Source organism: Eleutherodactylus coqui, chromosome 8, assembly GCF_035609145.1.
Source record: "Eleutherodactylus coqui strain aEleCoq1 chromosome 8, aEleCoq1.hap1, whole genome shotgun sequence".
NCBI lineage: Eukaryota > Metazoa > Chordata > Amphibia > Anura > Eleutherodactylidae > Eleutherodactylus > Eleutherodactylus coqui.
This window is the reverse complement of record NC_089844.1, coordinates 76329519-76353536: the sequence shown is the minus strand read 5'-3', so window position 1 is coordinate 76353536 and position 24018 is coordinate 76329519. Positions and strand designations below refer to the sequence as shown.

At 43.8% G+C, this 24018-nt stretch overlaps 1 protein-coding gene across 2 annotated transcripts in view; it reads right to left on the bottom strand.

The window, feature by feature from the left end:
• The window catches only part of TLK1 (tousled like kinase 1), a 253962-nt gene that overhangs the window by 220250 nt on the left and 9694 nt on the right, over positions 1-24018 (bottom strand). For both annotated transcript variants that reach the window (XM_066575874.1, XM_066575876.1), the window contains exon 2: positions 19330-19409. The gene's annotated coding sequence lies outside the window, so the exon portion shown is untranslated. The remainder of the gene's footprint in view (positions 1-19329; positions 19410-24018) is intronic.

The window sequence follows — 24018 nt, the reverse complement described above, 5'->3', positions numbered from 1 at the left end:
TTGCCCCAGGATGAGTCCAGGACCTTTTTTTGACTTAAGGGAGGATTGGGACAACTGGGGATCAGGGTTCCACCCTTTTTGAGTTCAATACTGAAGATCTGGGATAATTTTGCACTTGGGGTGACCTTGTTATGGTTCCGGGGCCTTGGACGCCTTTACAAGGGAACCCGGACTTTCCCCAGGGAGACACAGGCCCACCATTACTGGACAGATTGGGGTCCGGCTCCCGAGAGTACGGGATCTAACCAATAAGGACTGACTTCTCCCACTCAGTTCGATTTTTTGAGAGGGGGACCTATGGCAGGTGCGTGGTTCCAATATCTCCAGCTGGGGCACTTTGTTCGACCTCTGGGACCAATCTCGGATCTAACTGCACCGTCTACCCCCTTTGAAGAGATGTGTGATAGTCCACATCGGCCAAAGGGCGATAGCTCCAAGGTCTAGGGCATTTTGGTGGCTGGGGAGGGCCAGGATCCGGGGAGGGGAATTAGGACATCATGGGTCGGACTCTGGAGGAGAGAGAATGGGCCAAGGCATTATGCCTTTCTCATAAGATGACGGCCTCTGGCAATCACCAGGAGCTGAACTACAAATTGATAACGAGGTGGTATCGCACTCCTGCATGACTGGCCAGGTATTACCTGGGAACCTCTGAACTGTGTTGGAGATGCGAGAGGGAGGTGGGCACACTTAAGCATATCTGGTGGTCCTGTCCTCGCATTTCTGGACTCTGGAAGGAGATTAAGGACATATTCAATGCCTTGAGTTGGGAACCTGTGTCGGTGACTCCTGAAATTGCCCTGTTATCGAACTTGCCGGGGCGTATTGATATGAGCAAGACGAACAATCTCAGATTTTTCCTTATGGCTATGAGATTAGTTATCCCCTGACTCTGGAGATCTCAGAGTCCCCTGACGAGATTGAATTAGGCAACGGCTATGGACGAAATAGGCCATATGGAGGACTTAAGGGCCAGAGATGATGATAAGTACTTGGCCTATTGGTCTACCTGGGAGACTTGGATGTCATTCCGCAGCTCTGTGGGGTTCGAGCAATGGCTGGCAACTGGAGCCTTTCCTAAACGCGGTTAGGCAAAGTATAGAGTGGCTGAACCTGGACTGAGGCATTTCCCCCCTTTTTTTCTTCTTTTCTTTTATTCTTCTTGTCTTTTTCTATACATTCTTTCCATATGAGCTCTCTAGGCTGTCTCCTCATTTTCACCTTCCTCCCCCTTCCCATCTCACCGTTTCTCTCCCTCTTCTCATCCTCTCTGTTTCCCTTGACCTTTCAGGGTTCCCTCTTTCAAGGGACAGCCCTGTATGGGTTTCAAGGGCATTAAATGTTTATTAGTTTATAGAAGTATAGTAATAGGTTATTGATGTCTCCTCTCTGCTCGGCTCCCATGGCTCGCCTGTTTAGCCTGGTTGGTAGAGCCATAGGTTGTGAGGCCTGCGTAAAGGTGACTTGACCAATTAACAGTACTATATATCAAATTTTCCTTTTTTTTTTTTTTTATTCATTTGCCTTAATATGTTCGCTACTAAACTGGATACATGAAAGCAATGTATTAGAGAAATTTACTCTACTGCAAATTTTGTATTGCATAAAGTTTCTAATAAAAACTTATTGAATAATAAATTTGCAATTTACATGATTTCAAAATGTTGTCATGAGTGGCTGCAGGAGATCATTTTTCAGGCTGATGTAGTCCAAAGCCTATTTGGATCAGACATTACTCAAAAGGTCCAAAAATCATTGAAAAGCGCTTAAAGAGGTCATCTGTTACACAATGTCAGTGACCAGAAACAACATTTTTAAGGAGAAGAAATTGCAGCTAACTTTAGGCCGGCTTCACACGGGCGTGAGCACAATTGTGCGCTTCATAATACAATGTTTTTGCAATATGAACAAGGCTTTCTTGCACGCGCACCGGAGTATTTTTCGACCTGCATGGTAGGTTCAGTTGTGCGCGGCAAACAAATTCAACGATTGAAATGGCTAATTGGTTCCAGATGTGCTGGATGGATGGAGAGGGGTGAGGTTGCTAAAATGAGTACTTACATTTGTAATTACTTGAAAGCGCTGCGGAACGTTGGCGCTTTACAAATAAGATTAATTTTTTTATTTACAATGGAGAGCATTACAGGGTAAGACAGCGCAAAACACTGAAGTTATTCTAACTGTCAAAAAGCGATGGAAGCCTGGCATCAGAGTATTAACAGAAGTGTGAACAAGTCCTACAAAATATTCACCCTCCTATTATGACCATATACAAATTGTGATTATAAAACAGGTTCTGTCAGTGATTGCCAGTATAAAAATACCAGAGACCAATTATAAAACGTCCAATATACCACGTAAAACCAGTTAAAAATAATGTGCCGGTGACTAAGTGAAGAGTTATGTAATCCATTCGTATGTCCTGAAGTGGAATGGAGGTACTGTGGCTTAACACTGCATAAGGAAGAAATATTCACACATTTCCTCCATCACTAGCCCAGAATGGTGTTTATTGCTCATTATGCTATTTTTAAATGGATCTGTTTTGTTTTAAATAGAATGACTTCTTTTCTGCCACAGTGACAACACTTACGTTTCAGGCGTCTGCCGGTTCGAGGCATCAACTAGGAGGAGAAAGTCATCGGTATATATGTGAAGGCCAAATACATAAAATCTACCGTCATTTAACATAAGTCACAGTAAGGGGAAATATACTTACTGTATACAAAGCACCAAATGTAGTAAGTTACTTTAGGACTTTAAGGCTTTTGTAAAAAAATAAGTTAACTGATTTGTCGTTGAACGGCTAGAGCTTAAAGGGGTTTCCCAAGGACAAAAACTAATTTTCAAGATGTTCAGCCTGAAAACAAAAAGGACATACCTGTCTCCTCGCCTTTTACCGCTGCCCCGCTGCTCTCCACTAACGGCTTTAGTGAGCCAGCCACGACATCATTGGGGACATATGGCCACCACAGCCAATCACAGAGCAAAGGGTGAAGCGGAAGCAGCAGAAAACGGATGAGTAGGACTTCTTTTTAGGTTTTTACCGCAGGTTGAGCAGCTTTGGAATAAAAATTATATTTATGGATAGCCCTTTAAAGGAATTTAACTACTTTGGACAATCTGTATTTGTTAGAAGGACCCTCAAAAAATAAGCTCATCACAGGGGTGGGACCTCAATATACAGGTGAAGCCGAGGGTGTTTAATTCCCCAGAAGCACCACTACAGTACAAGTCAAGAATTACATAATTCCTATTGAAATCAATGGGCTGTCAGGCACAACATCCCGGGTCCTTCAGAGCAAGAGATACTCATTGTAGTCGCTCTTTGCTCCATCTAATTGACGTAACTGAAGGACATCCCAAATGTCTATGCCATAAGAGATGCTTGAAAATGGGTTTTCTAAGATCAGGACAAACCCTTTAACATCTGGCAAAAAAGTTGAATGAGAATTTTCTTCCAAAAGGTCTCACATTTTAGTGATACTGGTGTGGTAACAAACAAAATAAGTTTGTGCAAAGTTGTATTTTTGCTTTTGTTTATTATGGTGTGTATACTTTTGGTAAAGTAATTATTTAGTAGTTTCTGAGCCGCAAACTATTAATTCAATCTTTTTCTAAATTTGCTCAAAACCTCTTCACTTGCATTAAAAAAAAAAAAAAAAAATGGAAGGAAAGTAGTAGGAGGAAGCAGGTGGGGTCATGATTGGGTGAATGGGAAGAATTACAAATCCTCCTGTACTGTAGGCTTTACTTTTTGAGTTTGCTAAACTACGATTGATAAGATAGCCGTCCACCCCCCCCCCCCCCCCCCCCAAAAAAAAGGGTCTCATTAATTTTAGCTGCAAAAGATTTTACTTTTTTACATGTATAGTTGCCTGGACACCTTTTAAATTGACTTTGTATTAACTGTAGCTAGGGCTTATTTTTGGGGTAGGGCTTCTATTTCTAGCATCCTGAAAAATCATGCTAGGGCTTGTTTCTGGGGTAGGTCTTATTTTCATGGGAACAGGGGTATGTATAGTGGCTGAATTTTCTGCAAATTTGCTAAGTTTAATGCCATGAATAATCTGTATATACTTCCTAGGCTGCACTGTAATTGGTCAGTGCAAGCTTGCATAATGGGGAAGTAGGTAAATGGAGACATGCAGATCCTATTACTGCTATGGTACCAATGGCTTATTTTTATTGTACAGTGAATAAACCCATGTGCCCTTCAGTTCTGTGACTTTCCATTAAGGAATAAATGATAAAATGCTAATCTCATTTGTTATTTAGCCTGTTGGTAAACAATGCATTATTAGATGACAAAGTTTCAAACTGTGATTGTTCTCAGTAAGAGAAGCCAAGTAATCTTGTAGATATGATACCCTTTAATGGCTAACAAAAAGCCGTGATGTTACAGCGAGCTTTAGAACCTATTTAGGGTTCTTCTTCAGGTATTTCAAACATCACACTCGTAAAAACACACCACTCCTCAGTATGACCGGACTGTATGATGGACTTCACCCACTCTGTATCACTACTTTGCAACTGCAGTGTCTACTGATAAGACCCCAAACAAGTCATTATCTTCTTTCCTTTTTATTCAATTTAAACAGCGGCAGACAAAAATATCAGAAGGCCCTTTGTTCTCCAACAGCTCATTATACAGCATCCCACGAGTTGTCTCTAAATCGCTCAAAACTCTGCATAAGTTGCACATATGGTACATCCAACCTTGCATCTGAACATTAAAGTGGTTCTCACCAAGACAGCCCGTGTCCATATGCCCGATTAGGGAATATGCACATCATCAAGGGTATCACGCGGTCAGGATACCCCAATGTGAGCCAAGATAGAGCTCTATAATAGTGGTTCCCATTCTGGCAGACTCAAGCTGTCCTAGTATTACAAGAATGGCCATTTATCTGGATGACCGCCATGCAATACTACATTTCTACTGCAGCAGAGTAGTAAATGTGCTCAATGTACTCTCTCCTTCGTTTTTTTGCCACCATCTACTGTTTGGCATTACACAACAAGGGACATGGGATCCAATTCCCCAAATACCGGACATTTAGGGACACGCCATGAAGCTCAATGGTTGGAAAACCCATTTAGGAACCTGATTGAATACTGTGGAGTAGAAAAAACAAGGAAATGCAAAAAACAGCCCTCCTGTTTGATTATAAACCCTAGCACTATGTAGCACTTTGCTCTGAAGGTTTTTTTCCCCATCATTAAGTTTTCAGAGGGCGTTAGGGGTTCTGATCTCCCAAAAAAACAAACCCAGGAGCTTTCAGCTGTTTTTGACAGCCACCAGCTGAAATCAGTTAGCGCTAATAGTGGCAATTAACTGTTTAGATGCTGCAGTCAAAACAGAATGCATGTCTACTCAGTCAATGGGATGGCAAGGGATCCGTTCTTGCACCCCATCTGTGCCCCCTGCAATGCGATCTGGGGGTGGCGATGGGCTGGCATGGCAGTCCAGAGCCTACTTGAACACTCTCGAGGCTCTTATGCATAGGTTCCTATCAAGGGCTTCAAAGGCATAACCTTCACTTGTCAGAAAAGGTGATCACAGACGTCTTTTCAATTGCCATTATTTAGATTTTAAATTACTATAGAACTTAAAAGTGGCTCCGATACACCTTAACGAGGCAGGTTTTATCCAAAAGTTTCCATAAATTAAGCCGTAAAGTCTGACCCCTCCCAAAGTTTTACTTCCTAAACAGGTTTCTACACCCCATGCATCCATTACTGTCACATTTTATACAGGCGATGTCACTGTGGGAACTGCCTATGGAAATGGGGTCTAACAAGGAAGAGTTTTCTGGCAACCTCACCAAATTCCTTCACATTAGCTCAGCTATGAAACTCATTATACTGAGAGGACGGCTAAAGCTACCTTTGTTATGTGTACAATAATTCAGCTAAGTGATTTGCCGGCCACTGTAATTACAGACCGTGGATACTCATGATGCACAAATAATCAACAATTAGAAAACTTTTGAAAAGTTTATATTCAAGACGGTCACATGAACGTATACTGTGCTTAGAAGACTCGGCTTACAGCACAGTCCTGATCTACGGATGACTGTCTGTATGTAGTACCAAATAAAAGAAAACAATCCCAGAAAATGGCCGTTACTTACTGACTGAGGAGTGCATATAGATGCATCCTCCTCTCACTATGCAGGTAGCGGACTACCAAATGGAGGAGCCAATAACACCTGTGCAGGACACCGAGAAGACAGCCACTCACACTGCCTCCTGATAATGAGGGGGGTGGATGCTTGGTGTACACTCCCACACATAGTGGATACAAGGTGCCAGACCATTCTGATATATGTAGTTCACCATGCAGACCAGCAACCTATTAATGATGCCGCGATAATTCAGCGAGTTGCCCTGCATTTACTTCAGTGAACCACATTGGTACTGCCACCCTGGGCTCCCCCTGGAGTCTTAATGCCACACTGCATGTGAATGATAGATAATAAATGCAAGGCATTGGTTGGATGTTGGCCAAGATACATGAGCCCACTAACCACTTCACGGTTCCTTGCGTTGTAGTGGGTCCCTACACTAGTATAAATGCATCACAGAAGGGGAAATAGAAAACTTAAAAACAATCCCAGAAAATGGCCGTTACTTACTGACTGAGGAGTGCATATAGATGTATCCTCTCAGCATGCAGGTAGCTGACTACCAAATGGAGGAGCCAATAACACATGTGAGGGCACCAATGAATCACCCACTCACACTGCCTCCTGATAATGAGGGGGGTGGGTGCTTGGTGTATACTCCCACACATAGTGAATACAGGGTGCCAGACCATTCTGATATATGTAGTTCATCATGCAGACCAGCAACCTATTAATGACGCCATGATAATTCGGCAGGTTGCCCTGCATTTCCAGGTTGCCCAGTTTGGCAGTACCAATGTGGTTCACTGATGGACATGCAGGGCGACCCGCCGAATTATCATGGCATCATTAATAGGTTGCTGGTCTGCATGGTGAACTACATATATCAGAATGGTCTGGCACCCTGTATCCACTATGTGTGGGAGTGTACGCCAAGCACCCACCCCCCTCATTATCAGGAGGCAGTGTGAGTGGTTGTCTTATCAGTGTCCTCACAGGTGTTATTTGCTCCTCCATTTGGTAGTCAGCTACCTGCATGGTGAGAGGAGGATGCATCTATATGCACTCCTCACTCAGTAAGTAACGGCCATTTTCTGGGATTGTTTTTAATTTTTTATTTCCCCTTCTGTGATGCAAATAAAAGAAAAAGTATAAAAACGGATACTTTAACAACAAAAAAAATGGTAAAAAGGCAGGAAATGTTATACAATAAGAAAAGAAGTATAACTGACTTCTTCATTCGCCCAGTGCTCCGGGTTGGTCCTTGTCTTACGGCGCTGCACGCTCCACCTCTTCACTGATGAAAGGACAGGGGCGGTCATCTCTGGGACGATCGTTGGACACTTAAATGCCCGAAAGTCGTCGTGTTTAGAAGAACTCCAAACATTTAACCCTTCCTGAACAACTTAATTATTTTCTATCAGAGGACTGAAACAAATGGCCCATAATGGGACCGGCTGCCATCCGGAGAACTCTGCACTTGTCCCCTGAAGATTAATTTGCAATAGAACATGTAATTTATGCTGCTGATAGAATTAATTGCAGGAACTGCATGTAGAAAAAAAAACCCCAATCAATTTAATCTTGTCATTCGGTAATAAAGGAACTGTATTTATTTAATTGGAGCCTTTCCTTACTACCACAACAAAAGAAAAGAAAGATTAAAGGGGCGGTGGAAATTAAAATGCAAAAAGTAGTTAAAAGGGATTCTATAGTTGCAAGAAGGCTGGGGGAGGGGAGGGGTTAATTTCCTTACACACTTCCTTACTGACTTTCATACATCCATACAGAGCAATTATCATGGCTGGTTCTTATACAACCCCTTAAGGCCCAGGGTGTTTGGGTCCTAAAAGGACCAGACACTTTTTACCCACCTATTTAACCTATTATTTTTCTTCAGGTAACAAAATTATTTTTGTAGCATTTTTTTACGGTGCAAAAGGCTGTTTTTCTATATATTTTTTTACTGAAAAGGTTTTCCGTTTTATTAGATGTTAAAAGCTTAAAAAAAAAAAAAAAAATTTCATTTATGGTTATTTCAAAATTTTTACGCTAAAATAAAGTGCATTAACGGTTTCTTATGTTCAGATGTTTTGATATATAAATTTGTATAGTCTCAGATTACAGAGCGCATAAGGCGACAGTTTTGATTGGTGTCAGCGCTGGGTCATTTTCTATGTAAATAAACACATTTATTTATAATAAATGGTGTAATTTTTTGTTTACTTATTTTTAAACCTCTATGGGGGTCATTCACATTGTCCTTTTTTTATACCTTCTCGCTGTAGCTGGGGCATCCATAAGGCTGCCTGTCCACCGGCATAGCGATATCCCGCGGTGGATCTCCAACATGGGAGCCACCGCCGGGGAGCAGGAGACAGCTGTTCTCCGCACTGAGCCTATCTGACAGATATATATATATATATATATATATATCTCAGGCTGCTTTCACATGGCCATAAAACTCGTGCTAGATTAGTGCGTTGCGAGCCACACAAATCTAAACCCCATTCTTTTGAAGTCATATACACCAGCAATGCTTTAAAAAAAATGGGTGCATGTCCTATCTCTCCGTGTTCCTAATGTATCACAAATCGATCTGTTCCTCTTAATCACTACACAGTGGACTGAATGTTTCTCATTTGAACAAGCCAACGATGATCTGCCTGTCATGCGAACGATTTAGCGGTGACGTCACTCACTTGTGTAAACGACAATCGGCTTGTCTAAAAGGACCCCTGCTGTGATTGTGCTGCATCTGTTTAAGTTTATACAGTTGTTTTTAAGCTAAAAGCAATTTTTTCTGATTTGCCAATTTTCTAAATCCAGATCACCCGGATGCAAACTTGGTTGATGCAAATACACGCCGGAGTAGATCTCTTGTAGTATTAGCAAGCCCTTCAGGTTTTAGGATTTTTATGCACTGTTCAGGTAAGGTCTGAATATATTTTGGCCAGTACCGAAATTTGTGCAGTGGTGACAGCGATAAGGCAAAGTCAGCACAGCGATGAGAAAGCATGTTATGCCAATGTACTGAAAGGGGTCATACACATGAGAGGTTTTCTTGCCTGGCATCACAATGCGGGAAACAAATCACAGCATGCTCTATCTTGTGCGTAATCTCACATAGCAGCACCCATTGCTTTCAACGGGGTTGGCGGCAGCAGCATACTACGTGCTCAGTGCACCCAATGCAAGGTCTTCCATTGAAAACAATGGGAGAAACTCTACTATCCTCCACTGACAGCCGCGCTGGAGTATTGACATTAAAACGCCTTGCATCCTTGGGAAATTCAGATGGAGGGGAGCGCGATATAGGGACTGTATTCACCATCTGCTATCGCGCTCGCCCGTGTGAATTTAGCCTTACTGATTGATTATTTCAACTTTTCACATGAGCTTGGTCTTTGCTGCAGGGTGAATTTGCTGCTATACAAATAAAAGACCTGAAAGGAGAACTGCGGCACCCAGGAGAACTGCGGCACCCAAGAGAACTGCGGCACCCAAGAGAACTGCGGCACCCAAGAGAACTGCGGCACCCAAGAGAACTGCGGCACCCAAGAGAACTGCGGCACCCAAGAGAACTGCGGCACCCAAGAGAACTGCGGCACCCAAGAGAACTGCGGCACCCAAGAGAACTGCGGCACCCAAGAGAACTGCGGCACCCAAGAGAACTGCGGCACCCAAGAGAACTGCGGCACCCAAGAGAACTGCGGCACCCAAGAGAACTGCGGCACCCAAGAGAACTGCGGCACCCAAGAGAACTGCGGCACCCAAGAGAACTGCGGCACCCAGGAGAACTGCGGCACCCAGGAGAACTGCGGCACCCAGGAGAACTGCGGCACCCAGGAGAACTGCGGCACCCAGGAGAACTGCGGCACCCAGGAGAACTGCGGCACCCAGGAGAACTGCGGCACCCAGGAGAACTGCGGCACCCAGGAGAACTGCGGCACCCAGGAGAACTGCGGCACCCAGGAGAACTGCGGCACCCAGGAGAACTGCGGCACCAGCTCTGGACTTTAATCTCATGTGTTTAATTTTCGTCAGCGATATGAAGTGTAAAAAATAACTATATTGCAAGTTTTTGTATTTTTTTTTAAATGGTATATGTCACATCTAGTCTTTCCCTTGAAGCACTGAGAACAGTACTTCAATGGGAAGTCTACATGATATGACATCGGATCAAGTATTCCGCAGGTTACTGTAGACTCATGGTATCGATATAATTGTGTGCATGAAGCCTTACAGGGGATACATGCAAAATGAGTAATAATGCAGCGTATTCACAATTTTTTTAGTTTACAGAGAAGATTATGGAACAATGCCTGAAAAAAAAAAAACATTGACCCTCAAAAGGGGTATTCTATGAATCGTCTTCATATCAAAAGTCCTGAAATGCGGTTAAAAGTGGTTTTAATGTAGTTTACAGTGTGTCTAACATTAAAAAGTACCTTATTAATCTCATGATTATTGTTCCATGTGTCATCCCCCCCCCCCTTGGTGGTGGTGGTGCTACTACTACTAGCCTGGGCTGCTGGGGGCAGCCGCTGGACAGAATTAGCCCACTTTCCTCTCTGCTAGCCAACAATATACATGGTTGTCCAAAGGTATGGAGACCCCTAAATAAATGGAAAGTCGTGGTTGGAAATGCCATCCTATGTGTGGCTTGTTTCTAAGGAAAAGGGGGCATATCTGTGAGGGGCAGTGTCCAACACAGCAGCCATTTTGAAAGCTGCCATCTTTAAACTAAGTCAATATTTTCAAAAGGGATGTAGTGCATGTGACCTGTGTATCTGATATAGAATTTGATGAGGAATCCAAATTTGTGCTTAATAACTTTTACATGAATAAAGGTATGTAATGATTAACAACTTTGTCTTTGTTACAGACACGGATATGGCTGCGAGACTAACACACAAAGAAAAGAAAGATTGTGCTGATCTCCGGGAAGTGCAATGCCCGAGTCATTGCAGCAGATCTCGATGGTCGGCACCCTAGCAGACCACTCTATTACTGTGGCACATTTGGCAAATTGCTTGGACATTTAAAAAAACTGCCACAGACGAAGCACCAACAATGGCTGTCCTGGCGTCCTTCTCTAAGAGCCCACATCATAGTTCCCCCCCACGTCTTACACAGGAGAATTGGCAGAGTTGAACCACCATTGGGCAGATACTGGCTGCACTTAAATGGCACCCCTGCAAGTTGACGAATCATATCAATGAGGACGATCCCGATCGCTGTGTTGAATTTGCGAAATGCACACAACGTTGGGTACTTACATGAATTCCACGAAGGGCTTCAAATGATGGGAAATTTCAGCAGGATAATGGGCCTGATAGAGCAGTGTAAGTTGCCCACAATTTGATTCAAGGGTCATACTAGAGAGTTCCTCTAAAGGGTGTGGCCTGCATGTTCACCAGACATAAGCCCAATCATGGAGAGCTCCATACACACCTAAGATCCCGTACCTACAAATATCACAGAGCTGTAGGTGGCCAACCACACAGCATGGCTCAACTTCCCTCCTGACATCTTCCGCCCCCTGTGGAATCAATGCCACCTCATGTTGCTGTACTTCGCCAGACGAGAGGGGTTCCTGCCTGATGATAGTTTCTGTCCCATGACTTTTGGCCTGTCATCGTAGTTCCTTCTTACTTTCCCTGGGGCAATTGCAGTCCCATGGAAACAAATGAAGCGGCAGTGCGCATGTGCAACCACTGCTCCATTCGTGCACACACACTCAGGATCCATGTTCTCATGACCACTGGAGGTCCCAGTGGTCGGACCTCCCACCAATCAGACACTTGTGACCTATAGGGTTTATCTTGCGAAAATAACTTTAAATTTAATCAGTAGGCTTGCAAACAACAGATTATGAGATCATTATGAGGATAAGAAGTTTCTAAACTTTTAGTAACTAGCAGTCAGTTGACTAAACAATAAAATTCCTGTGAATGTGTAATATCTAGTGTCTGTGAACATATGTGCAATCTATAAACCTGCTTTATCCAATAAATCACTGCAGCGGCCAAACCACAAACTAAAGCAACCCCTCTAAGTGATGTCCCTTCTGTTAGTCATTACACACCCAGGTCTCCCTTCTGTTCACAGAATGTTTGCTTTGCCATGGCTGCATGTTGTTTGCAGTGTTGCAGACCAGCGGCGGGACGCACCCTTCTTGGGTTTTTTAACAATGTAGCCTCATAAAAGTATGGGAATGTTTTGTGACAAGACTAGGGAGGGCAGTTTCCTGCTCTACGAGTATTTTTAGCACACCCAAATTTACAGTTTTGAAAGTAAATATGTGGTAGGCCATGACCATAAAACTGAAGAGGATACAGAATATTTTTCTGTTCCTATTAATGTAATTCTCCACGTATTACCCCAAAAAATTACACCCATATCAGATACTTTTCCCGATTTCTTATGCCCCTTTTTACAATTTCTGTGCACTTGGCTGTAATCTGTTGCCCCTTTTTTAGATAAAATATTAGGAAATTAGCAATTCCCGAATAGTTAAGACAGAAAGTGTCTGCCTTACATTATCCTTTTTCATGTACTTTATTAGGCAAAGTTGGACGACCCTTACCCTAAAGCTGAGGAGGTTCTCCGCTCTAGCGAAACTACATCCATCCATTGATTTCCATGAATGACATTTAATATGTGAAGTTCCATAGAAGGCGGCATTAAACACTAACGTACTCCACAATAGGAGTGACGCGACAGCTGATGCAATGCTCTGCCTCCGGCATTAGAAGAATACTGTAGCGGATGAGGTTTGTTGGAAATACCTGTAGCGGTATCAGCTGAACAATTGTACATCAGGGAGCAAACTTATATTTATTAACTATAGCCTTAGGCCTCATGTCCACGGGGAAAATCAGGCCCGCTACGGAATCTCCATGTAGAATCCGTAGCGGGTCCCTCCTGCCCCGCGGACATGAGCGCTAAAAATAAGAATAAATCAGAATTAACTTACCTCTCACACGCTCCGGATACTTCCTTCGCTGCGGCGTCATCTTCTCTCGTCGCGGCCGGATCTTCTTTCTTCGGCTCGGCGGATGTGCATGATGACGTCGGTGACGTGCCCCGCGCATGCGCCGTCCCGAAGAAAAATGATCCGGCCGCGACTGAGAGAAGATGGCGCCGCGCCGAAGAGAAGATTCTGATTTTTGTGTCCCGCGGATCCGGACGGCTTCCATAGGCTTCAATAGAAGCCCGCGGGAGCCGTCCCCGCGGGAGACCCGCATGAAAATGGAGCATGGTCCAGATTTTTTCATGCTCCATTTTTTTTAAAATCACTTTTATTGACGATCCGCGGGTATTTATCTACCCGCGGGTGGTCAATGCATCCCTATGGGGTGCGGATCCGCGGGCGGGAGAAGAGTTAAAATCCGCTGCGGATTTTAATTCTTATTTTGCCCGTGGACATGAGCCCTTAGGACTAGCGATGAGCAAAAAGGGAAAAAGTTTGGTTCAGTCCAATTAAGGGCTAACGTCCACAAGCATTTTTGCACCACGTATTACGCGATGCGTTATACGCGGTACAGGGAGGCAATGAAAGTCAATGGACTATCATTCTTCCATGTACATAGATTATCCATACGCAAGAGAAATCGCAGCATGCTGTGTTTCTCTGCTTACGATATGCAGCCCTTTTGTGGACTCCATATGAAACGCTGTCCCTATGCAGTCATTGCAAAGGGGCAGCGCTTCAATACGCATCCCTGCACTGAACAGGGCAGGGAATTTTAAATAATTTAAAAAAATTAATTAATTTAAAAAAAATATATAAAAAATAAAAATAAAAATCACACTGCGCATGTCCGCGACGTCAGATTCCCCGACACGCGCCGGCTGTGCATCCTCAGCCCATACTCTGTCTCTGCCTGCTCTTTTCTGGCAGAGCGTATGGGCTGGCGTCATGTTACATATACTCCCATGGACATTAGCCCTTAGTTCGAACTGAACTGGAAGTTTACCAAGACCTCTAAAACGGACGTATAACATTGCCCAAGGGCTGGTTGCACCAACAATGCTGTTGATCCAGGTTTAGGTGAACTGTAATCAGTGGTTGAATTTAAGGAAAAAAGTTTTGCACGGACACTTTTTGACCGAAGATTTGCAAAATCAAGTGTACTTGATTTGCAAGTAAAGCTTCTACCTGGACAAAATGTAAGGCGCATGTAACCAGCTTTAAGAGATACAAAAACCCTGATGCGAACCAAATCAATGGAACTTTGTTTTGGGCAGAACTATGTGAAAAAGCTTGGTTCGAGTTCCTGCTGAACTGAACTTTTAGCAAAGTTCAACCTGAAACAGGATTCTATTGGTTCGGTTCACACAACACTACTCAGGAGAAGTCATCAATAGTTGATCAGTGGGGCTCTGACTCCAGGGACACCTAGTGATCAGCTGGTATCCGGCTGCTGTCGTATACAAAGCCAAAAGGTAACAGCTCCGTACACACAGCACTGGCTTGGATTGGTAACGCAGGCACTCCTCCCAACGAGTTCGGAAAATAGGTCATCAATAGTTTAGACAACCGTTCAGGGAATAACACTTTTGTAATACCCTCTGGTGCTCAGTAATAATAATAATGAACCCTATACTCACCGGTCTCGTTCCTCCACAACCCCAGTCCCCACCTCTCAACTTCCAGGTAGCATGACCACATGCCATCTGAGCATGTGACACCCGCAGCCAATCACTGACCTCGGCGAGGCACAAGTGGCCATAGCCATCAAGTTACTACATTTTCCAATACAGTACTCAACTATAAAGACTAATCCATTACTATAGAGCAGTTTAGTGTGGGCCTTCTCCTGCCGCTCCAACTATACTTGTTAACATTGGGGGAGATTTATAGAACTGTCTAAAATAAAAACTGTCTTTGTTGCCCATAGCAACCAATCACTGAGCGGCTTTCATTTTTCAAAGGCAGAATATAAAATAAAAGCCAGGCTGTGATTGGTTGCTGTGGGCAACAATGACAGGGTTCATTTTATACTGTTTTATAAATCTTTCCCACTGTATGAAAAATCAGTACACATGCTCCAAACTTGTCTTCATAGACTTCCTTGCAGTAGACACCTGATAACTACAATCAGAATGATATCTAGAGTCCTAACATTTATATTGGCACTAATTTTAATATACTTGTCTGCCATTATGTGCAGATAGGAGCTTGAAAAGATCACTGGTTACTGGCGAGGGACCCAATTGGATGATGATCAGGAAGATAATTTACAGATACAAATCTGTAGAAAAGTAGTTAAAACTATAAGCAAGTTATCCTGTTAACAAATGAAAGACAGGAATTGAATGTTTATTATAAATGCGTTTGTGAACCCCTTAAGAACGCGGCCCTTTAGTTCATTTTCATTTTTCCTCCCCACTTTGAAAAAAATCATAACTCTTATTTATGGATTGACATAGCTGTTTGAGGGCTTGTTTTTTGTGCGGCAAGTTGTATAATTCAATGGTACTGTTTAATGTACAGTATAAACTAGTGAAAATCTTTTTTTTTAAAGAATTTCTAATGTAGTGAAAAAAAACCAAAACCTCAAATTCCGCCATCTTCGAAGGAGAGGGGGGTTCTGATCATGATAATATCAATTTTTTTTTTAACTGTTTTCTTTATTAAGAGGAAATTTGCACAGTACAGAATAAAAGAAAAATTATATCTGATATGACACGAGTATTTCACAGATAACATGCTGTACTTTAACTTTCATATTAATGATAACATTTTCTTGTTTTTCCTTTCTGGCTAATTTGTCAGTGCGTGTAACAATAAACTTTTAACAATTGAACATAAGCTGTCTATGCCGATTATTTGAGGTATATTGATGTGAGACACCGTGTATGTGGTTTGCAAAGAGAAAGGGGGGAAAGAGAATGTAGAGATGAAGGGGGAGGGGGGATGGAGAAGAGGGAGGGAAAAAGGAAGGGGGACTCGGGCTACAAGCTTAGTCTGCGGATAAAGTGGAGTGGGTGTTTAGCCAAACGTCCCATATCTCTTGAAATTTGTTTGGGCATCCTCTATTTTGATAGATAATTTTCTCGTAGGAGATTACTACGTTAACCATCCGAATCCAATATAGAATTGTGGGGACTTCCGCAGCCATCCAATGAGTGGCTATCGCTTTGCGTGCCAAAAATAGTATTTTTTGGAGAAAGACACGGGTGTGGTATGGCCACACCTCCTCCTCCAGCAAGCCAAATAAAATTGTCTTTGGGTCCATCGCAATATTGAATAAGTGCGGTAGCAGTGAGTTTATGAAGGAGACAGTCTCATACCAGAACTCTTTTACCAGGGGGCAGTCCCAAATCAAGTGCCAGAAGTTAGCTTCCGGCCGGCGGCATCTATGGCAGGAGTTGGAGGAAGTGTTTCCCATCTTCTATAAACGGCTGGGGGTGAGGTATGCTTGATGTATTATATATAGCTGGATCAATTTGTTGTTGACTGCGGGGGAGACTAGGAGGTGGGATTCCGAAATGTCCTCCCAATCCTCGGGTGTTAGAGATGGAATAGATGCTTTCCATCTGTCATATACTGGGAGCGGGTTATGGTCTGTTTTGGCTGAGAGGAGATGTGTGTAGAGTGCCGAAATTAGGCCTCTGGGCCCTTGGGATTTGAGGATACCAATTGTGGGGAATTTGGATATTCGGGTAGAGGCAGGAGGGAACTGGGAGTTTAGAGCATATCTCAGCTGGAAGAATCTGAATAATTGGAGTTGTGGGGATTGTAATTTTTCACGTAATTGGTTGAATGTGGGGATTCCTCCGTCTATATATGCGTCTCCCACTGAAACTATTCCCAGGGACATCCAATATTGGGGCAGCAAGGCCAGGGTTATTCCATAGAGGAAGTTCCGATATCACGTCCTCGTATTGTTGAAGAGATTTAACCTCTTACCATACCTGCAGGGCGAGTTTATGAAGTGGTAATATGTCAGAGGAGTTTGTGTACTCTGGGAATTCTAGATAATTTAGTAGATTATTCCCTTGCACTTGTTTTGCGAGGAATTGGTCTGCTATGGGCATCTCCCGCTCCAAAACCCAATTGCGGATATTTCGTATCTGTCCTGCTAGGTAGTATAGCCGTAGGTCCGGAAGGGCCATTCCGGCTTGCTCTTTGGGTCTTTGTAGGGACGAGAGGCTAAGTTTCGAGCGGTTGGAGTTCCAGATGAATGATATGATGAGAGAATTGAGGGATTGGAAGATGTGCTTAGGGACATATATTGGCATATGTTGTAGTACATATAGGCACTTGGGTTGGATAGCCATCTTAACAAGGTTAATACGGCCGGCCACCGAGAGCGGTTGTTTAGACCATCTCTTGAATTTGTTTTTTACATTTTTTATTAGTGGGACGATATTATCTTCTGTTGCATTGTTATAATCTCGGGACATAAATATCCCTAGGTATTTAAATGTGGGGACCATGGCCAGGCCATATCTAGTCACACAGGGATCGTTTACTGGGTTAGGATTTGTATATAAAATTGTGGACTTGGACCAGTTAACGTGCAGTCCAGACAGATGGGAAAATTTGTTTATATGGGACATAGCTTGAGAGAAGGAGGTTATAGGGTCTGATAAAAAAAGAATTGTATCGTCCGCATATAGCCCCACCTTGCTTTCGAGACCCGCCCATTTAATGCCGGTTACATCAGGGGAATTTCTCAAACGAATCGCTAGGGCTTCGATGGCTATGGCAAATAGGGCCGGAGATAACGGGCATCCCTGACGGGTGACCCTTGCAAGTCGAAATTCGGTGGATGGAATGCCGTTTACTATTACGTTAGCGGTCGGGGATTTGTATATGGTTTTGACCCACTGCAAGAATTGGGGGCCGAACCCAAATCGGAGTAGGCAGGCCTCCAAGAAGGCCCACTCCAACGAGTCAAAGGCCTTCATCATATCCAATGAAACCAGTGCCCAGGGCATGTTGAATTGTTTGCCTAGTTGGATTGCTGTTTGGACTCTACGTATATTAATCGTCGTGGATTTCCCTGGCATGAAGCCAGTCTGATCAGGGTGTATGATGGATAAAATAACCTGGTTTAGTCTGGTGGCTAGGATTTTAGTTAGGATTTTATAGTCCGCATTTACCAGGGAGATGGGTCGATAGGAGCCGCAGTCTGTAGGATCTTTGTCTGGTTTCAATATGACTATAATGGACGCCCCGTTGAACGAGGGTGGGAGGGTTTCATCTGATTGGGCCTGCTGTAGTGTCTCATGCAATTGCGGGGCCAATTGTTGGCTGTATTTCCGGTATACTTCTATTGGAAGGCCATCTGGGCCAGGGGCTTTGTTGAGTGCCATATCTTGAATTGTTTGCCGAATTTCGTCTAGGATGATTGGGGCTTCTAGAAATTCCAGATAATATCAAATTTACATAGTTTTTTTGCTGTCTTACTTAAAAAAAATAAAATCTTTGGAAGAACAGATATGTTTTTTTTAGTTTTTTTTAATTATAAATATAAGAAATAAGAGGGGTTAAACTTTTAATACCTTTTATTATTTCTAATACATAATAAAAAACGTAACATGTTTTTTTTGTACCCTTAAAGGGACTGAATGGCTGTGATTGGCTCATCAAGAGTCGGCTGTGTTTGGCTCAGGATGCGGTCCTGAGCCAATCACAGCATTCTCTTGCTGGAGGCGGGGTAGTCAACCCACGTTACCAGGAAGTGAATGCTCTCTCGGCGCTGAAGATGACACAGAAGACTGCCGAGGCGCCTGGAGAGCAGCTAGAGGGACTGAGATGGCGCATGCTAGATAAGTATTAAGACACCCCTCCTCTTTTGGGTCAAAAATTAATATAAGGCAGTGTACTATTTTTGGGAAACAGTACTAAAACCCCTGACAGATGACACTATAAAATGGCACAGAATAAGATACAGATTTCAATGCGGAATCTGCACCAATAAAACTCAGTGTGAACAGGGGCAATTAAAAAAAAAAGGCAAAAGGGCACTCTTAACATTTGTCTGTTTTGTTATAAGTGTGTGGGTGTAGAAGGGGTGAGAACCCCAAATGCTACAGGTACATTGAGCAAAACAAGTAATGGGAAGATGCACTTTAAACAATGAAAAATAGTTGATCAGTTTCTAACTTCATGCGTGCTGTAAATTCTCGAAATATCCCAAAACATCTGTAATGACATAAAAGATCTTGCACATACCTATTCATCGACTGAAAATGCGCGAACACGGCGTTCAATGCGGCTCACTGTAATGCTGCCAAATACGTCACGATGGGGATCTGAGATGGAGGGGAAAAAAAATATTAAAGGTTTCCAATAATTTGCAAATAAGTGATTTCAACTGAACTTCTTTAACTATATGGGTGACATGAATGCCGCGATTCTTATTATGGCAGATCAGTATTGGTCCTATTAGATGTCTTTGAAGCCTAGATTCGTCCTCACAAACAATATTTTAAAATTCTCTCACTGCATATAAAACGAAAAATAAATCAATAGGTGTTAATTCTAAGCTCCCAGCTGTTTTGTGGCTCCAGCTTCTATGCAGACTGTGCGTCTCCATGGCAACAGACAACAAGCAAACTCTGTGTAGTCTGATTCAGCAGTCACATTCTCTTCCGTTTTTCCTTTGCTTTTGGTATTCAGTCAAGTGTAAGTTAGCATAAAGTAGGGAACAAATTGAAGAAAGGCTGCACAACGCAGGGGTTGTTAGATGTCCGTTAGCATGGAGACACATAATGGGTCAAATTTATGAAACGGTCCAAAAGAAAAACTTTCTTAATTGCCCATAGCAACCAATCACAGTACAGCTATCATTTTATCACAAAATGGAATCTGTGTTGTGATTGGTTGCTATGGGTAACCAAGATAGTTTTTCCTTCAGACTGTTTTGTAAATCTTCCCCATAGTCTGAATGGGAGCTTTAGACTGGGGTCACACGAGACGGAATTTCAGCAGAATCCTCGCGGAATGGCCGCACCGAAAAATTGCGAGAATTTCGCTGGAAAAGCACAGCTTCAAAACCTGTGGCCTTTAGCAATGGGTTTTGGAGCGGTTTCACCGTTGGCATTCCGCAGCGGCTTTCTCTCCCCATAGAGAGGCCACTGCGGAAAAGAGAAAAGAATTGACATGCTGCTCCAGGACGCGATTTTTGCAATACCTCATCCATTTTGCTGGCTAATCCGAGGATTAGGAGCTGCGGGCGGGATTGCCGGACGGACTTTCCACACAGAATTTCCACGGCAATTGCACCCCATGTGTACCCAGCCTTAGAAACAAAACAAAATAGGTCATTTACCAGTAAAATCTATTGCAAAGTTGATTCATTTTAAATGACTAGCAACAATAGTTGCTAAGGTGTAAATAGCTTTTCTTTTTATAAAGGCTGCCATTAATTTCATGCTGCCTAAGGTCTCGAGTCCACAGGCTGGTCTGATTCAGCATGCGGGAACCCGCAGCAAAATCTGCCCCTGCCCGCGGTCAAGGACCGTGCGTAACTGTCCCGGTCTTCTTTTTTCTGTATTGCGGATGTGTGCAAAAGTGCCGGACGATGCACATACGCAGTAAAAAAAAAAAACTTCCCCAACTCCTGCTTTCCTGCGGAATCCACAGACCCATCTGCTGTGGCAGCTGTGTACGGGTTGTGGATGAAATGGCTTCCATTGACTTCAATAGAAGCCATCCATGCAGGAACTGCACTGAAATAGAGCATGCTGCGATTTGATATCCGCACCCAAAGATCCGCAAAACAAATCTGCATGCTTTAAGTCAGGGGCGGACCCCCATGTTTCCCTATGGGCGGCTTGAACTGCGGATCATCCACAATTCAAAGTCGCACGTGGACATTGGGTATGAAACAGTGTCAGGCTCTCTCATTCCCAAATCTGTCTTACTATGAAACGTTGCAAGGCATCTCAAGGGTTTTTAAAAAGAGTGGGGCACAGGAAGACCGTTCCCCTCCAGCCCTTCTTCAAATTTATAAAATTTTGTTAACCAAAAAGGGTTAAAAGCGAACCTGGAAACCACAGGCTGGTAAGTCTTACTTCCATTGCGGGTAAAATGTTTGAAGGGTTTATAAGAGATGTTTTCCTAGAGTGACTCAAGAAAAATAGTTGTATAACTCCATATAAGCATGGGTTTATGAGAATTGCTCCTATCAAACCAAGCTGATCAGCTTCTACGAGGAGGTAAGTTCTAGACTGGACCGGGGAGATTCATGGGATATTGTGTATCTGGACTTTCCCAAAATGTTTAGTACTGTGCCGCATAAAAGGTTGGGGGTATTAGTGTATCTTGACGCCACCAGCAGAATGAGTCAAGATACATGCCCCCAACCGACGCTCCTACCAGGATTGGCTGGCCAGGAGAATGGGTGGGCATCATATGCCGTGGTGATAATGTTGGCTGCAGGCTCCACTGAAATCCCCCTCTGTCGCTGGCCGTTCTTCCCTTTGTAGCCTCATGCGCTGTTCATATAATTAGAGACACTGCCGGAGCATAGAGGGGTGAAGCCACAGCTGTGGACCCACTGACATTTGAGCCCATTGAAGTGGCACAGCAGGAACAGCGGGACACAGCAGCGGTGAGCATCAGCAGCAGAAAGGGCAGTACAGGAGTCACACAACACCGGTGGGGAGCGTGAGGAGCGGCACCAGCAGAAGGCCCAGAAGAGGAATGACTGAGCTGCGCTCCTTCGGGCAGTCACACAGCAACGGGGGGAGTAATGTGCGGGGAGTGTCTGCTGCGGCCCCCCCTGCCGCACGCCCCAGCGGAGGAATCAGTGGCTGGAGCTTCGCCGAGCAGTGACACAGTGGCGTAAGGGTGACACCAGCGCTGTCTTCCACTTTGCTGCAGAACAAGGGCAGCACAGTGGTGGGGACAAAAAGCAGCCAGGAGCTTTGGGGTAAGCCGGTGGGGATGAACGAGGGACATAGTACACTGGCAGCAGCGGTATTATTGAACCACTCGGGAGCTGGGGGTGTGACAGGGGCGTTCCTCGTGTCAAACCCCTAGCTTCCGGTGGCGTCAAGACACACTAATACCAAAGGTTGCTATATAAAGTGAGAATGCTTGGTCTGGGTGAGAATGTGTGTAAGTGGATAAGTAACTGGGCAGTGATAGAAAGCAGAGGGGGGTTATAAATGGTACATACTCTGATTGGGTCACCATTACTAGTTGGGGACCACAGGGGGCAGTATTGGGCCCTATTCTTTTAAAAATATTAATGATCTGGTAGAAGGATTGTGCAGTAAAATAATAGTTTTGTATCATCTGCAAATATTATGTAAAGAAATTAACACAAGAGAGAACACAAGGCAGCGGCAAGAGGATCTGGAGAAGTTGGGGGCAGAAAAGTGGCCAATGAGGTTTAACACTGATAAATGTAAGGTTCTGCACATGGGCAGGGAAATACATGTCACCATTACACACTAAATGGGAAACCACTGGGGAACACTGACATGGAGAAGGACTTTGTGATTTTAATTAACTCTAAGCTTAAGCTGGAGAAACCAGTGTCAGGCAGCTGCTGCAAAGGCAAATACGATCATGGGGTGCATCAAAAGAGGTCTAGGGGCACATGATGAGAACATTGTTCTTCCTCTTTACAAGTCACTGGTCAGAACACACATGGACTATTGTATATAGTCTTGGGCACTGGTACTAAAGGAGGACATATCAGAGCTTGAGTGGGCACAAAGGCGGGCAACTAAAGTAATAAATGGAATGGACGGACTACAATACCCAGAGAGGTTATCAAAATTGTGGTTATTTAGTTTAGGGAAAAAAAAAAAAGACGGCTGAGGAGCGATCTAATAACTATGTATAAATATATCAGGGGACAATACAGAGATCTCTGCCATCATCAAAATACTAATGACGACCTGTCCGTCCGTATGAGTGGTTTTGTGAGCGACCTACATGCCGTGCCCCTGATCACATGACGGTGATGTCACAAAAAGGTCCTTGGACCTGAGTGAGTTACATGTTGCGTCCCTGATCACATGACAGTGTCATCATCATAGGTCCTGTATGCACACGGCTGCTGTCCAGCTAGGCGTTCGTTAGTATACTATAGCATCTGGGGCCGTGGTGATTTGTAGCCCACCCGTTACCTGCACTACTATGCAAGACCTCTGAGAACGTCACAGTCTAGTGATAAAGGGCGCAGCCTCACTGGTGATGAACGACCTTTGATGATGTCACCATCATGTGATCAGGGGGTGGAGCATGCAAGTTATTCTCTCAGGGATGAGCATGACCGTCATGTGATCAGGGGTGGAGCTTGACGGTTATGTCATCATCTCCAGTGCTGTGCTGCTTCTGATCACTGTTGTATGGAATGAACAATGTATGTAGCAGAGCTCTGTGTGTGATGTGCATGTAGCACAGCTGTGTGATGAACGACCTTTGATGATGTCACCATCATGTGATCAGGGGGTGGAGCACGCAAGTTATTCTCTCGGGGATGAGCATGACCGTCATGTGATCAGGGGTGGAGCTTGACGGTTATGTCATCATCTCCAGTGCTGTGCTGCTTCTGATCACTGTTGTATGGAATGAACAATGTATGTAGCAGAGCTATGTGTGTGATGTGCATGTAGCACAGCTGTGTGGCGCATTGCGCCACCAGAAACACTGGTACTATAATTTCCTAATAATTACTAGACTATTTTAACCCAGGACTGTGATTGTAACAAGGAGGCGCCCTCTACATCTAGAGGAAAGATGGTTTCTACACCGACATAGCAGGGGGTTCTTTACTGTAAGAGCAGCGAGACTGCAGAACTCTCTGTCTGCAGACATAATGATGGTAAATATGATTTAAAAAAAAAAAAAAAAAAAAAAAAAAAAAAAAGAGTACAAGAGGGGTCCGGATGCCTTTCTTGA